Source organism: Alligator mississippiensis, chromosome 6, assembly GCF_030867095.1.
Source record: "Alligator mississippiensis isolate rAllMis1 chromosome 6, rAllMis1, whole genome shotgun sequence".
NCBI lineage: Eukaryota > Metazoa > Chordata > Crocodylia > Alligatoridae > Alligator > Alligator mississippiensis.
In genome coordinates this window covers 78,141,269-78,158,550 of record NC_081829.1, presented here as the reverse complement: position 1 = coordinate 78,158,550, position 17,282 = coordinate 78,141,269, and the positions used below count along the sequence as shown (strand labels likewise).

At 38.2% G+C, this 17,282-nt stretch overlaps 1 protein-coding gene across 14 annotated transcripts in view; it reads left to right on the top strand.

Annotated features, from left to right (window-relative positions):
- MGMT (O-6-methylguanine-DNA methyltransferase) overlaps nt 1-17,282 on the top strand; it is a 361,778-nt gene that overhangs the window by 182,835 nt on the left and 161,661 nt on the right. The gene's annotated exons all lie outside the window — the stretch shown is intronic.

The window sequence follows — 17,282 nt, the reverse complement described above, 5'->3', positions numbered from 1 at the left end:
CCTTCCCAAGAATTTCTGTTGCCAAGACTCTGCTCTTTCAAAAGTGGGGAGGGACTTTGCTTTTGTCAGAGCATGGCACAAACTGGGAGTAATCTGGCCTCACTCTGTTATTAAGTCTATTATAATAAACTTCTATTCCATTTGTAATATCAGTATGGTTTTGCATGCCTAATTTCTTGCTGGCTTTTATTCCATTTTTGGAGTGTTCTTATTTCCTGCTGATAAAAGCAGCTGGAATTTCTCCTAAAAGATTATTCAGATTTATGTCTAATTCAGGAGCTAACAATATCTTCTTTTTGTCCTAATCCTAGTAATGACATAGATAAAAATCTTCATTCTGTTGACTTAAGGAGAGCTATGAAGATATCAGTTATAAAAATAGTTAATTTTACATATGTTTCATGGCATAGAACAAAGGCTTGTCAGTATCAGAAGATTTTCCTTCATTACCTCCTTTCTTCAGTGACCCACTAGAACAGTCCCGAGGCCTATCATGTGACCGCATAATCTATTTCACAGCAGTGAGTGCAGGCCTATATCTTGGTAGCCAGTATTTGAGTAAATCTGCAAAAGCCTACACCATACCTTTTCCTGTGCCTCCCACACCACCCCAGCCCGGTGTAAGTTCTTCCTGTGCAACATTGAGGTTGTTGGAGGAGGTTTGTTCAAAATAGAATTTTCATTTTCTAAAGATCAGCTTCTTGCTGAATATTGACTTTATTCACTTAAACGCATGCCTTTATACGCTGCCTCTGCTCCTCTCTAGCTTCTGTTAGTGCCTCTTCCATGTTTTCTTGCTGTGGCACTCCTGTGGGCCAGCCTGCCATTGTGCTCCTGCCTTCTGCTTCTTGCCCAACATACCTTCTCTTGTTGCTCCTGCTCTGTCTCCCACTCTTCTCCACTCTTTTCTTCCTTTTGCATGGTCACTTCCATTGTTGCCTCCACCATTGTCAACTTTTTTCTTCCTTTCTTCTCCACCTTCCTCCACTCTCCATCTTTCTCCCGATCTTCATTTCTGCCCTTCAGCATTTTTCCCTTCATGCTTACTCACCCACAGCCATTGTTTTGACTTCCGGGTCTCCCTCCTCAACTCCTTACACCCTGATGCTCTATCAATCCCTTTCTGTGCCTTTAAGGAATGGATTAGGGTTTCAATGCTGATTGTAAGATACCACAAGGATAAATTAGTAGTACCTATCTGGAAACGATATATGGTAGTGCCCATTAAGCTCAGTCCCCCTCAGCACTAGCTTTTTTCAAGTCATGGGGAGCCACTACATTTAATACATTTCAACTTCCTCTTCAATTTCACAACTCAACTGTGCCTTTCTTTCCCATTTTCAGTGATTCCTCTTTCTTCACCAGCCTTAAAGGTCTGGCAAACATCACCAAATAGGGACTCAAACAGCTCACCAAGAATCCTGTCAGCCTGTTATATATGATTGTATATGATTAATGGGACCCTGACCTCCATGAGTTGAAGCAGGACCAGGTTGCCCTGTGCCTCATCTTCATATACATTTTTGCAGCATATCAAGACTTATAATGAGAATACCTGGTTCCAGTCATGAGTGGGGGCTAATTAGCACGTGGATCCTTTGGGGCAGGGTATCTGGAGTACATACACATACTGAGCAGTGCTGAGCTGTGGCTTGAAATGCTGCTGACTCTGGTGGACCCCAGCCCAATGAACTATATGGTAAATCATGAACCTTTTGGCTTTGAATATCATGCATAGTTTGTACTACATATGAGTAGGTACCAAAGTTCTGCTTAAAGGTGTGTTAGTAGAGCAGCTGTGCTAAAACTTGCAGTAGTTTCAAAAAAGGTAACATGCAGTAATTCTGAATGAATGAACTCAGTGGATACTATATGCAAATTACTACAGCAGTGTTTAATTTGAAGGTCAGTATTTTCAAATTTGCACCGCACTTCCATGTGGTTAGGGAAAGCTGAGTCAAACAGTAAGGGAGGCAGGGGCTGGAAGAGGTTGCAGGCGAAAGCACTTGGATGGGAAACAGAGGACAAGGGGGCTGCCTGACCTCCCAAATTTATTTTTCCTTCTGTAGCAGTAGGAAGGAGACAAATTCAAGGCAAACTTCTAATAATTAGATCTTATACCTGGGAAATAATAGCAAATTTCTAATTTTTCCGTATATAGAATCTAATGATTTGGGGGAAGGGGGGGTTAACTTATAATCAGCTCATCTTATATTCAAGTAAATATGGTAATTTTTTATTCATTAAAATCCATTTGTGGCAAGCTGAGGTGAGCTCAAGAATAATGTTCTCCTTGCTGCTTTAATGACTGTTACAGATCAATTAGTTAAGAGTCCTTTTTGAAAAAGTAATCATCTTGGAGGTTCTTTGGGTAAATGTGATATCTTTTTCTATGCCAACTAAATACTTGGAACAATTGTTCTTTGAAAGCTTTTGGGCACAAACACCCTTCTTCAGACAGGGAAGGAGTCTGTTGGTGTTTTATATGCTCTCCTGGGTAGAATAAAATGCAAAATGCAGGTCTGTGAAAATGCAATTGTGTGGCAGTAAGGTTTAGGGGGAGTTGACCGTCCTTTTTTGTTTCCAAATTCTATCTCTGAATTTAGAATTCCTGGACACTCTTTTAGGATCAAGTCATGGTACAAATGATTTCTTTCTAAGGTCTCCAGAACTGTGAGGAAATACTGTAAATGAAGCCATCTGGTTCAACAACTCATATTCCTAGACCACTGTTACCATGAGTATGTGCAACCTTAAAGAGTTTGCTGCTGCTAAGAACAAAAGGCATGGGCAAATCTTTCCTTCTGGTACTGTAGAGGATCAGAAGATATTGGGGCTTTTTAAATCTAAGGGAAGTTGTCTTCTGTCTCATTTATCTGTGGCAGAATTGGCCTTTTTCTTAGTGCAGCTTTCTGTTTCTCCTTCAGGGGCCTATTTTGAGATTTATGCAGACTTTATGTGAGGGGCTTCTAGGTTATCTCCTGTAACATCAGGATACTTGGTTCCATTTTGAGCTTAAGCTATCCTGATCCAGGGGAAGTCGAAAATCCATTGTGATCCATATTTTGTGTCAATTATCAAGTACGCCTTTTGTGAATTCTCACAGTTATATAGTCTCTTGTAGTAGGCCCATGCAAAGCATTTGACACCAGCAGCAGAGCAGGCCTATTTGCAGTCCTAGAAAAGACAGGATGCCCACCAATCCTGTTAAGTCTTATACATTCCTTCCCCAACAAAATGAAAGCAACTGTCCAGTTTGATGGGTCTGCTTTGGACAGCTTTGAGATAAAGAGCAGAGTGAAGCAAGTGTTCTTGCCCTACACTTTTTGGAATCTTCTTCTCATTACTCCTAAACTGCGCATTTAAAGACATGGAAGGTGGAGCATATAGATACGATTAGATGGTAAACTCTTCAACCTGTCACAGCTCAAGGCAAAGACTGAAGTTAGAAAGGTGCTTATCAGGGAGCTTCTATTCACTGATGATGTTGCCTGTGTAGCCCACTATGAAGACCTACTATAAAAACTCATGGATTGCCTTTCAAGAGCTTGTCAGGCATTTGCTGTCACTATCAGCATAAAGAAAACAGTTATACTGGGATGGGGAGTTCCACAAGATCCATCAATCACCCTTAATTAGAACCAGGTAAAAGTAGTCCAAAAGTTCAGCTACCTAGGTTCTGCAGTGACCACCAGCCTCTCACTGGATGAAGAACTTAATGGCTGCATCAGAAAGGCTGCTAAAACCTTCAGCAGACTAACCAAAAGAGCATGGGACAACTCAAAGTTTACTATCAAGACCAAAATGCTATTGTACAAAGCTTACTTACTCAGCACCCTCATATATGGTAGGGAAACATGGATAACTTGTGCACATCAAGAATAAAGGTTTAACAGCTTCCACCTGCACTGTTTACGCTGCACACTTAACATCAAATGGCAAGATAAAGTTACCAACGCAGAGGTTCTACAAAGGACAAGTTTACCAAGTGTGACAGCCCTACTCAGACCGAGACTACTGTGCTGGCTAGGCCATCTTAATAAATTGGAAGACATATACCCAAGAATATGCTATACAGGGAGTTATCGGAGGGAACATGAACAACAGGACACCCCAAGCTTTACTATAAAGACACATGTAAGTGAGATATGAAGGCATTTAGAATTGATCCTGGCCAATGGGAAACCTTGACAAGTGATTGGAACAAGTGGCATCATCATCTCCACCAGGGCATGACAGGAATTGGCTCAAACAGCTTGAAGAGAAAAGAATCTATAGGAAGCAAGCAGCTTCCAAACCACCCAACCATGACATACATTTGCAACCACTGCCACAGATCATGCAAATCTCAGTTTGGACTATTCAGTCACATTAGACAGTGCAAACCATCTATACCATAGGCTACAATTTCCGCCATCTCTTGCAGACGAAAGGATACCATAATAAGTAGGCCCGTGCAGAGGAATAAAGCATATGAAGCATAAAGACTAATATTTGGTAACTGTTTTGAGCATTAGTGTATTGCCTCTGCAGAGCTATGTTGATCATCTTTACAAGCTGTATTGGGATAGAGATTTCCACAAGGACTGTAGAAGAACTTGAAGATATTTGTATTCTGTGTTCCAGAATGATGAATTCAAGGAGCATATCCATGAATGTCAATGGTTACATACTTGGAATGTATCTCCTGTTTGTTGCTGGTCATCTGCAGTAAACGTGCATTCAGAGAATATCACTGATTAAAAATAAAAAATTATAACAAGCTATACCAAAAAAAAAAAATCCATATGTAGGTACCGTACTTCTCAGCTAAGCCAACAGTCCCTTATTTATTAGTACAGCATTCTTTTTTTAGATTGCTTGTCTTACAAAAGAAATAGTGAAAGCAAATGCTTGGCAACAAGCTTGTCCTTTTTGGCACCTGGAATAAAAAGAGTAACATAACAGTATCTTTATATGGTATATAAAATATAATTCAGGATAAGAATTTGGAAGTCACAGTAAGTGGTTAGGTAAATACCTCTAGGGAGTTGCAATAGTTTGCTTATGCAGAGAGATGCTGATAGGTTACACAGCTAGTGCAAGCACATGTAAGATTCTAAGGACTGGTGCTTTTATATGTAGTAAAACAGCATTAAAATGTGCAAAAAATTGAAAATGGTTTCAGTAAATCGGAGTATATGCTGAACCACATATGTTAATTAGGTTGCTTTGACTCTTAGTTGTAGTTAATGAATTCTGTATTGTTTCTTACTAGCAGATCCATTCATTTACACTAAGATAATAGATCTATTCGTTTACAACATAATAGAGATCATAGCATGAGTAGCTCTCCTAATGCTTGAAAGCCTAATGGTGTTTTTGGCAATGGAGACCTTGTGGTAGAACATTCTGTAGGTGTAAAGTCTACAGGGGCTCAAGCTGCTCCTTCACTATTTACATTTGGCAGCTAGACTTACGACTCCTCAGGGTACATTTTTTAGCCAGTGCTATTCAGATTGTATCTACAACTCCAATTACTGTTAACTGGAATTGAGCCTCAAATCTGCAGTATATAGTGCTGAAAATGTACCCCCTTGAGTCATGGCCCTTCCCCCACCAGTGTTTCAAAAATGTGATCAATATGTTGCAGGAAAAAAAGAACATGCACTTACCACTTTTTAAAAGTAGCGTTCTACTGTTTAAATTAAGAATGGCAACTTCCCCATATCTCAGTGAGCAAACCATTATCTACTTTAATTCATTGCAGATTTCATTTCTTACTGTTACAAATATAAAGGGATACCCATATCTTTAGTATAGTTTTCATTTTGTTTCAGTTATTTTTATATTCCCACTTTTACATTTAAAATTAGTCATGTTGCTTGTCATTTTTTTTCTATTTCATAAAATGTTTGGTTTTCATCCTTTTTTGGTTATGAAGCAACAGCTTCTCTACTTAATGCTTTCACAGTCTATTTGGAATGTGGTGTTGATTTAGCTAACTTAAATGTCCTTTTTTGCTGGGTTGCTTCTTTTGCATTAATAAACTGCTTAAGACAAAACCTTCAGACTTGCAGAGGTTTTAGTGAGGCTACTTTGTATCTGAATGTGCAGGAATAGAAGTTAGTATTGTAAAATTAAAAACAATTTTAGGTTTTTTAAGTAAGGTAGTTATTGCAAGTAATGTATTTTACCTGATTTTTTTTCATGGTTTATTTTATTTATTTAATTGAGAAAAACTGACTTTTTCTTTTCAGGTTGACATGGTGATTTCCTTATTTTTTCCCCATTTATAACCAAGAAGTTAACTACATAGTTCCAAAATAGTAATCATGTTGAGTTTTCAGTTATCTGCACTTGCAGCTAGTTTATTTTTATTTCAGTAAAATTTCCTGTAATAATTCTTGGGGTTTTTTCCTTAAAATAACTTTTAAAATATTCAATACAACTTTCCATCAAGTACTGTTGGGTGTATATAACTATAATGGGAGTATTTGATAATAGGTGGAGGAGAGTAATGGTCCTTGACCATAACAAAAGAAGTTTTTAGGTCTGGTGGGAAGATCTCAGTTACCTTTCCATAATTAAGGTATTGCTTCTTTTCCCATACTTGTATGATTTACCTGTGTTAAGCTAATATATTTGGATTTTGCATGGATGTATGTTGAATTTGACTCATTCTGAGCTGTTACAAAGTTGATAAGAACAGGACAGAGGTGTGTAAACATCATTTAAAGCAAGTAAGATTATCAGAGAGGTACTTCATTTGGTAAAGAATTGTTAGTGATACAATGATTCTGTTATGTGCCCAACTTCACAGACTGATAAGATTTCATATAATTAAAAATATTTTGGCTTGACTTCCAGAGATGCAATGTACTCAAAGCACACTTTGAAACTGATGTTAGTTGCAGTTACTTGGCCTTGAAAATCAAGCCATTAGCTTTAAAGGAGACTTGCAGTGCAGTATTCAATTATCTATTGTTTTTCAAAATATTCTGGCATTTTTTTTAGCTTTAGAAATGCATCTTGTTTACCAAAATCTTAATTTCTTGCATCAAAGAATTAAACAATTAGTTAAATTCTGTGGGAAGAACTTTTAACATAGTGAAAAGATGTAATGAATGGATATTGCTAAAAGGAAACATTCCCCATAACATGCATAGTAATGTGAACATCCAGGGCTTTATTCATCAGGGCATTTGATTTACATTGGCCTAACTCAAAATTTATGTAACTTTTTGGGTATCCAAATTAATACATTTTCTATGCTCAGTTCATAAGAAAAAATCCTCTACACGCACCACTGTGCTGCACCATATGAATAGCATTTGACAAGGAACTTGATCAAATAGGTTACCAGTGGTATATAACTGGTAGACAGTCAGATCCTGAAGCTTTGTTATTGGGAATCTTTTTGATGCATTGTTCAAGTTCCTTTAGTGTAGGTTTGGCGTCCAGCAAAGTCGTATCTTCAAACCCAGGCAATTTGTCTAGCACATGTTGGTCTAGTACATACTCCCTTGAGTATATCGTTCCATAGTGCTCAAACTGTTGCTTCCCATTATCAGTCATGATATTACCATCCAGGTCTTTCAACGGAGCTGTCTTGGGGTACTTCATTGGCCCAATGGCCTTTCTAATACCCTCAGATAACTGTCTATTGTCACTTGCATCAGGCTATTCTTGAATGCTGTCACAAAAACCCAGCCAAAATTCTTGAGCACACCTCTTGGAAGCTGGTTATGAGCTTCCCTTAGACTGTTGAGCAAATCTATAGTAGGAGTGGACTTGTGTGTGATTAGGGCAGTGTTTTCTCTCAGTGAGTGGCAGCAGTACCTCTGAATGGTCTACAAACTAGTTCACATTTTTCTCAGTACCCTTTCCAAATCTCTTGATTGCTGCATTGTACATACTTGTCTTTAGGACTTCCCATGCATCTCATGCAATTTCATTCATTCCAGCTGACTTTGCTACTACTTCATTGAAAAGCTGTTTTTGACAGGATAATTGATTTGGCGCAAGTCATGATGAGGTTGTCTGGCAGGTTTATTGTGGTGGATCTTCTGAGCTTGAATTGTCACTTAGCAGCAGACAGGGAAGTGGTCTGTGTTGCAGTCTCTGCTTTGAAAGGATCACTTTCTTCCAACTGTTGATCGAAGCTGTCCTTCTCATCACTAGCCTGCAGAGTTGGAGCATAGATGCTGACGAGGTTGATGAATCCCTTCTGTAGTCTAACTTGAAGTGTCATGGTACATATGGACATTGCAGTAGAAGCTTCACATGATGACGTAAGTTCATTTCTGATGGCAAAACCTATACCATACTCTCTCCTTGCTCCTTCAGATTTGCCATGCCAGTAAATGGTGTAGTCCTTCTCCTTTATGAAGCCTGTATCTGAGAACCACATTTCCAAAAGAGCTGCCATATCAATTCTGAAACATGCAAGCTCATTAGTCAACACAGCCATTTTCCTCAGATCTGAATCCAGATCAAAGTCGTATCCAGAGGTCGAAGTCCGTATGTTCCAGCAAGCAATTATGTTATAAAATCAGTTGAGCCAGGATGTAAGTAGTAAGGCAAGGCTTGTTTCACCCACCTCTTCTAGGGTCACCCTCATGTGAGGCAAGCGTGCCATCCCTAAACATGGCTGCTTGGAAATCTTGGTAGCTGCCTTAGAGCTCTTATGCCTCTCTTGGATCTCTGCAACCATCTTGCCAAGACCTTCAGTACATATGCCTAGGCAGAGTTTTGGAGGAGCGGAGGCTGCCTGTTGTCCCCACTTTAGACTACTGAGCCAAAATCCTAAGGCCAAAACGAGTCTAGACATTCAGTGACGACATGGTGTTTCTACACAAGTTGCCCACTGCACAGTTGCTAGTGTGCAGTCATTTAGTACTTGAATAACCAAGTACTAAATGACTGCACGGTAATACCAGCACAGTAACTGGTATTACTGTGCAGTACCAATCCCGGCACAGTTGCCTTGATGCTTACTGCACAGTAGCTCCTTACTACTGTGCAGTAGCATCGCTGGGCATGAACTGTGATGCAACACTACTGCACAGTAGTAATGAGTTACTATGCAGTAAGCATCTCATCTAGACACCCATAGAGGTTGTAACTTCTGCCAGAGAGCAACCTGAATAGAGCTAACTACTGTCACTTCATCATGAAAGCCTTTTCTGTCAGAGTGAGATCCTTTAGCCTTTCTTCAACCAAGAAGTGTCCACAGGGCAGCGGAGGATGCAGTTTAATGTTATGCCCAGGACACCTCTCCTATCCTATCCTTCAGTCCTATTATTGCTACATTAAATGTTGTTTCAACATGCTCAAAGAACAACTGGACAGTCATACTGTGGTTTGAATTTGTCAATTCATTGTCAGCTTTTAAAGTAAGATATGCATTTTCTCCTGCAGAAGGTAATTCTTCTATCATTTAGGTCACTAGACTAAAATTTACTTGATATTGTACATCGAGCAATACAGATGAAGAAATAAAAATTCCTGCCACCTCCTTTCTCTTGATAAATACAGGGTCATGCCTTGGTTTCAGTAGAAATCCAGACTGACCATTCCCCTTTCTATTCCCTCCCACACATTACGTAAAAATAACGGAAGACGTAAACTAGATGCCAGTAGAGTTGCACAGCACAACCATTCTTATTAGGTGAGTTCCTATGAGTCAAAAAGACAAGGTTTTCATCATTTCAAATATGCTGTTCAGCTTTTTTAGGTTGCTCAAGCATAACAAATATTGTACATGAGGATAAAAATTATTTAAAATACTGTCACTTAGAATTGGCTGAATTGTTATTTTTATGTATTTTTCTACACTTCTCTGCACGGAAAAATACCAAAGTTGAGATCAAACATTGAAAATATTAGCCCAAAAGGAAAATCTTCCAATAATAATCAAGCAGAGATAGAGAATTTAAGGGTTTTTTTCATGACTGCAATTGTTATCGCAGAACTTTCACTGCCAGGGAACTTTATCCTTTTTGAGAAATGGAGATGTATGTTAGTGTGTAAAAAGTAGAACCATTTTAAGATTTGGAGTTTTGACTTAGGAAAGTGCATTCTTTCCTTTCACCTTAACAAATATAAAACCTTCACATTTCTCTAACAAGAAATCTTTTTCAATAACTTTCTGCTCTTTAGTGAAGTATTTTGATGCTCTATCAAGGAACAGATAGTTCATGTCAAACTTTTGGCAGATATTCAGGGCCTTCTCCACAAAATAAAAATAGAAAAATAAATAAAATAATGAAAGCCAAAACATAGTCGACATGGTGAGTTAAAGCAGCACAAACTGTAACAAAGAATTAATCGTTCTACCTTTAGGCCAAGGTATGTAATTTCCTTAATATAATGGCTTAAGAAGGCCCAATTAAATATCCTGGTTGAAGTTGTACAAGATTAAGCCTGTTTTTGGATTTCTCGTGCTACTCCAGCAGAAGTACAAATCTTTCTCTCACAAATAATTAACTAAAGCAACGTTCTCAAAACAAATTGTAAAAGTGACCTTTTATGCTTATGGCTTGGGGCTGTTAAGTCTTCACCTAGCACTTAGCACTTGACACCTCACATTGAATATAAGAATAAACCTGTGAAACAAGGGTTCTTACAAAAGGCTTCCTCACAACCATATGATTTCATCCAGAAGAGGCCTCTAAAAATAAACACCCTTCATGTTAGCCTTTTTTACAATGCTTCATACTTTAGCTCTTGTATAAATATCTGCCACATTTCCACCAGGAGTTATTGCTGTTATATATTTTACAGACACTTTACTGTCATCTAAGTGGTTTATTTTATTCCCACAGCTAGAGGAAAACTACAAAAAGAAATTTGTAATCTGAATGTGATTGTGGGCCGAGAGTAATGTTTTGAAAAGGAGCTAAAAGTAAATTACATTACTGCTTTATTGTATTTATGAAGACTTTTCCATTGTGCTAGGAGTTAGCATTAGTTTTCAAAGTTATTAACCGGATGTGGTTTTATTATGACTGTTTTATCCACATTTTGATTTTTTATTTAATTTTTTTTAATTTTATTTTGGTGCCAGTTAGACTGTAACTTGGTAGTCTTAATGACTAAGCTGTAATGTAAATTGTGTTCATGTACTTAAACTTTATTTAGGCTTGACCTTACTTCTGAAATACAGCAGGATGCAGATAAATTATTTATGGAGTCTTTCTTTAGTCATGTTGTTATAACATGATATGTTGTGAAAAACCTGTATGGAATATTTGTGTGTACTCATAAATTGTTTGTAAAACCCTACAGAAGAGCTTTGGTTGGAATGAAAGGGGTATTTCTCATATAACCTTTCAAATACTGGATTTTATGACAGGAAGTTTGGTTAGATTGACATGGCCTTCTCTCCCCCTGTAGAGATTCGAATGCATCTCTTTCATGTTGAAGCAGCTTCCAGCAACCTCGAACATGACTGAGTCTCACAACTGTGACAGTATAACATACTAAGCTATAAAAACCAGCCAACCCAGTACATTTATCTTTTTATCTGTGATAACAGGATGTACAAGATGCATTTGTTGTATTTTTTAAAAGTCATAGTTTTCATGTTTTCTTTTCTGTTTTGACTTCAACTGATTTTGGAGAATAGGAAGGAGCAACAATATTAAAGATAGGTTTATCTGATGTTCATAGGGCCCATCTGCATGTGCAACCGGATTGCGCAGTTGTTACTGTGCAGTCCCAACACTGCATGGTTTTTTTCCGCATGCTACTGTGCAGTAGCATTGGCATTACAGTTCATACCCATCAATGCTGCGTCATAGCAATGAGCTACAGCAACATAATGTCTCAACGCACCCAGTGTGGCACATTTGCTGACCAGGTGGCAACAAAAGGATTTGCCTGTGCACAAATTGTAATGCATAAATTGACACCCTAAAATAGTTTTTCATTTAAAAAAAAAAAAAAAATCTACAGCTTTGAGTGATTCCGTATAGATAAAATAAGGAATGCTAGCAGAACCAGAAATCTCAAATTAGCAGAATTTTTTTAAGTAAACCCATTTCATAGAGATGCAATAAAATCTTGCAATTACTTCCTGTTAAAATACTTGTTTCACATTCTTTAAAAAGTAAAGCACATTACAATATGCATTTAATCATTAAGTGAGAATTAGTTTTATAGTAAATTCAAACCATGAGTTAGATCATAAATGAATGGGGTTATGTTAAGATCAAATTCTGCTGCATTTTCTTCCATATTGCTCACAGTTTGGTACAATTGGTAGTCTGCTTTCGAGGGATTTGGAATTTTGAATTGCAAAGGAAAGGAAAGCAAAGTATTGGTAGTGATGTGGGAGGAAACTGGAATGACAGCTGACTAAGCTGAATCTGATGCTAGTTAATTCTCTAATCGCTTTACTTTCCACAAGGGATGACTAGGACACAATTCATTATCTTGCACCTTATATAATAGCCACTTATGCCTGTGTAGGACAAGAAAGTTGGTGCCAAATCAGAATCATAACATTTCACACACACATAATGAAGTGAGAGAGATAACACAAGAATGAAAGTTTTCCGTCAAAATTATTTAAAGTAGGATTAAATAAAGTTGGGGTTTCTATAGTGAAACCCAAACCAAACTAGTGAAAACCAAAATCTAATACATATATATGTATAAAACAAAAGTCCCCCCTCTTAGATTCATAAGCAGTTAGATGCAAGGTAATATATCTTTGGTTCAAGTCTGTCATGTTTTTAATCAGCTACTTGTATAGAACTTTAATTCTGATGTATCCCTGTGAACGTCTGTTAGCTTTCTTTTAATATACCTTTTGCATGCTGTATGGCTGTTGTGCTAGTTAATATATAATTCTTTTAACATCTTGCCCCCTTATGAGCTACAGGTATGCTGGCACCTGTTTTGTCAGTCCAGATGAAAGGACCTGACCAATATTACTCCACATCTCTTTGATCTCCCTGTAGAAGGTCAGCATGTCTGCCTAGAGATTCCTCTGAAGAGCAATTTAAAAGTTGCATTTGAGCAACATCAAGTGAAATGTCTCCACATCTCATGCCGTGAGGAGCTCTTTGGTGTACTTCATGGCTAGATGTAAGGAAAGATATTAACCCTTCCTCTCGAATGAAATATAGCTGAATACCACATCCTAAGCCATGCTCTCTCTCTATGGTTACATTTCAAGACGGCTTATAATGCAATGTACTTTTGTCCTATTAAGACATTGAGGCAAAGATTAATTCATTTTACTATTTAGTATCACCTTCCCTTAGTAGATATATTTTGAAAAGACCTCATGTTCACAGTATGGATTTACTGGAGTATGTGATATCAAATATGAAATGTAGGTGTGAAGTAAAAATATTTCATGGCAGGTGAAAAAAAAAAGGGTGGTTGAGTGAAGCATTTCATGGATACACTAGAGAAGCTTTTCCAGAGGTAACATGATATGATCAATACCATGATGTATTTTGTTAATGGAGAAGCAGCAGAGGCCACTAGATATCAATTACTAAATAAAGTGCTATCATGAAGTGTAATGTGTTCCTCTGAGTTATTCTGTTATGCAGAAGAGTCATGCAGAAGGAGGCCTAGCATGTTGGGTTTATGTTCCTTTTTAATCTCAATGGGCTCTTATAAATATTACTCCCACACTCCTAAACTAGCTTTACTTACTTTCAGAACTAGAATCAAGTGTTTTTCCTGTGATTATTTTTCCCCTAAATCACCTGGATTAATTCAATTACAAGAACTCTTTAGCTATCAATTTAGAATGCAGTTTCTGCTAAGAAAGGGCCAGATTTTAGATTCTTTCTACCTTTTATACGGATGCCTCACAGAGCAGGATGCTATGAGAATTTTTCTTCTTGTTGTATGTCTGTATTCAGGGGTCAGCTGCTGGGATTTTTTGAAAATTCAGTTGCCGCTCTATCTTGAAGCAAAACTTGCTAAGAAGTTTTGATCATAAGTTTTCCCTCTGTCCTACAGCTAGGTAGCTGACAAAGTTCTTGAAGGGTGATGCAGCACTAAGTCTGCAGAGCCCCCAGTAGGAATTTAAGCTTGCTCAATCTGCAGTATAGCCCTCCAGTCTATGCCTTTCCTGTTGTTCTGAGAATACAAAAAGCACAATCCAGTCTACAATGTGCACTTCCTATAGTGGTACTTGGCAGCAGCACTATAATGTAACATTGGTTTTTTGAGGTTGGTAAGTGAACAATAACATGGTACTGGGCATCCAAATATTTTGTGTACTCACTACGTGGTATCACTTTAAAGGTTCAAGTATTCATGCACCAATAGAAAAAATAGAGATTTGCATCACATGCACTATAAAGAAGTAACATAGGAGCCCTTAGGATGCCACCAGACGCCACATCTCAAAAAGTCCTTATGTACAGGTAAGACCCTAGTACCTAAGTAAATAAATTTAAATATGGATCAGCAAACAGATCTCTCAGTTTTCCTTATTTGCTAGTATAACTTTCAAATGTGATGGAATGATATGATAGTAACCCCACATTCTGCTGATGTTAATATTTTTCTTCAACAGCATGTGGCAAATAATGGCATCTGTTTAAAGATGTACACCTTGAGAATGCCATGTTATGCTTTTGAAACCTGTTTCCAATAAGACGCAGCATAAACCTAACCATGACCCACTGACTCCCTGTTTACCCCAGCAATTTATTGGGAATGCCCGTTTCAACTTACACAGTTATGACAAGAACATGAAGATAAAGGGCATGCAGACGTATCATGCATCTTATTACCACTTGCCTTGGAATGCTAGTGCAAGCTATGCTGACCTTTCCAGAGTTTCAAATGAAGCTAGCCTGTCACATATGGGCTGAGGAATATGGGTTAAAAAAAAGTCTTAACACTGACTTTATTGTAAAGCATGTATTGTAAATGTAGGACTGCATTTTCAGTTGTTTTGTCTAACTGAATTGAAATGCTGTAAAAGTGGATTCATGATCCATCCTGTCATATATTTAATGCACAATAGTTCTAAAGAGAAATTGAACAAAACATTGGAGAACAGCAACTACAAGCTGTTTTTTCTGTAAGAATTTGAAATGTGGTAACATCCTAGAAATGTTACTACTTCTTAAGTCAAACAAGATTTCTTCTTTTTGGAATCTCTCTCCCAGCTTGTGATGTGGTTGTCTTTTTGTTATTGTTAATGAGTATTTTCATTTATCATGTATACGGATTCTGTCTGATGTATCTGTACTTGTCATTACTGGGATGTCAAAGACTGCTGTATCCCTATGAGTTATGTGGGTGTTTCATGGTTTTTGAATATGGAGAAGGTTTTTTCCATTAACTTGTATGTTTCTTGGTCTGGACAGTGTGGGTGCATTACTATTTACTACTTTCTCCTTTGTAGGCAGCAGGAGTCCAGAATTTAGTCCATGAAGTTATCAGGGCTGCTGGCATTTCATATTTTCTGAAGTGGAGAGTTGGGTTTCTGGGGGGGAGAGATCTTGAATATTTATCACCTTGGGGAGTCATTGTTTATTTATGAATTTTCAAGGCCCCTCCCATCCCCACTGACACTATCATCTTAGGTAGGGAGAGGACAGAACAGAACTCTTTACCTATCATGCCTCTGTACTGATCACATGATATCAAGAACATACTAGAAACATTATTTCCACTGGGTGCAAGGAAGACAAGGAACTACACAGAAGGTGCCTAGCTTTACCTTGTATGATATAGTGTTGAGCTTCCTGATGATGTCCTGCTGGGTGAAGGAGGGATGTATATGTGCTTCCTAAAGAACTGATGATAGCCAAAGGACCAGCATGAAGGAAGAGTACATGAGATATAAAGAGTAATGAAATGCAAGTAAGATGCATAAAACTTAAGCAAAGAACTAGTGTAATTGTTAGTAATCTTCTAGTTCCACATGCTGTTGAATTCTTCCAGTCTTCTCTGTGAACTCTGAGCTTGCCACCTGACTGCATAAGTATGCCCATATCTTCCCCACATACCCAGAACTAGCAATTGGATACCACTAAATGAGAACTACCATAGGATATGTTTGCTTATATTAAGCACAGAACAATATTACTCAAACTGTTTTCTCAAAATCTGTAAAATGTGGTTCTGTATACACCAAGTATAGTCTCTTTCTTCTCAGGGAAGGGAGAAGAACACAAGATGCTCAGTCTGGTGGAGGTGGAGGGGTAGGGTCTTGCCTTACAAAATTTATGTGGGAAGTGTCAAGATGTTTTTGTAATAGGTATCATAGAGCTAAGTCTAGACAGCTGAAAAGCTCAAGGTTGAATCTATTCAGTCTTTGCAGGTTAGTCTATAAACTGCATAGATTGAACCGATAAGCAAGTGAACAGACATTCAATGTTAATTCCGGAAATGCAGCCACATGTCTGCCAGAAGCCGGGGGGGGCAGGGTGGGAAGGGAGCACAGAAGTTCAAGAAATTAATTTAACCTAAATCAGTTAAGTCTGATACTATATCCATCCAGGTTCATCTCAAACCAGTTTCAGCCATTTTGAAAGTGATTTATGTGCACTGAACTTCTGTTGTGTTACTGATTTGAACCAGTTTCTGATCACTTATACCAATGCATGTGTAATTTCTGTCCCTAGCCTAGAAGTCTGCAATAGAAAAACAGATACATTTTCATAAGGCAGCAACAGTGGGGCCAAGTGTGCTGCATAATGACAACAAAAGGATTTAGTGATGTTAATTGCAAGAAATGGGGGATTGCTGTCTATTTTATTACTAAGAGGTAACTTGACTCTGGAATGGAAACAGGACAACTGCAAACTTGTGTAAGCTATGTAGCATTTATTGAAAATTACAATGGACTTAGAGTTCATAGACGTTAGGGGCTGGAAGGGACCTCATGAGATCATCGGGTCTAGCCCCCCAGCCATAGGCGGGAAGTCAGCTGGGATCAAGTGACCCCAGCAAGAAATATATCCACCTGTTTTTTGAAGGAGTCCAGAGTAGGTGCTTATACCACCTCTGGGGGGAGTTTGTTCCAGACCTTGGACACACACACTGTAAAGAACATTTTTCTTATGTCTAGTCTAAATCGGCCTTCCTGGCATTTATGGACATTAGACCTTGTTATCCCTTGGGGAGATCTGGTGAACAGGTGTTCTCCCAGGTCCTGATGTACCTTCTTATGTAATTGTAGGCTGCTACCAAGTCCCCCCTGAGCCTTCTCTTCTCCAGACTGAAGAGTCCCAAGTCCCTCAGCCTCTCCTTGTACAGCCTTCCCTCCAGACCTTATATCATATGAGTGGCTCTCCTCTGGACTCTTT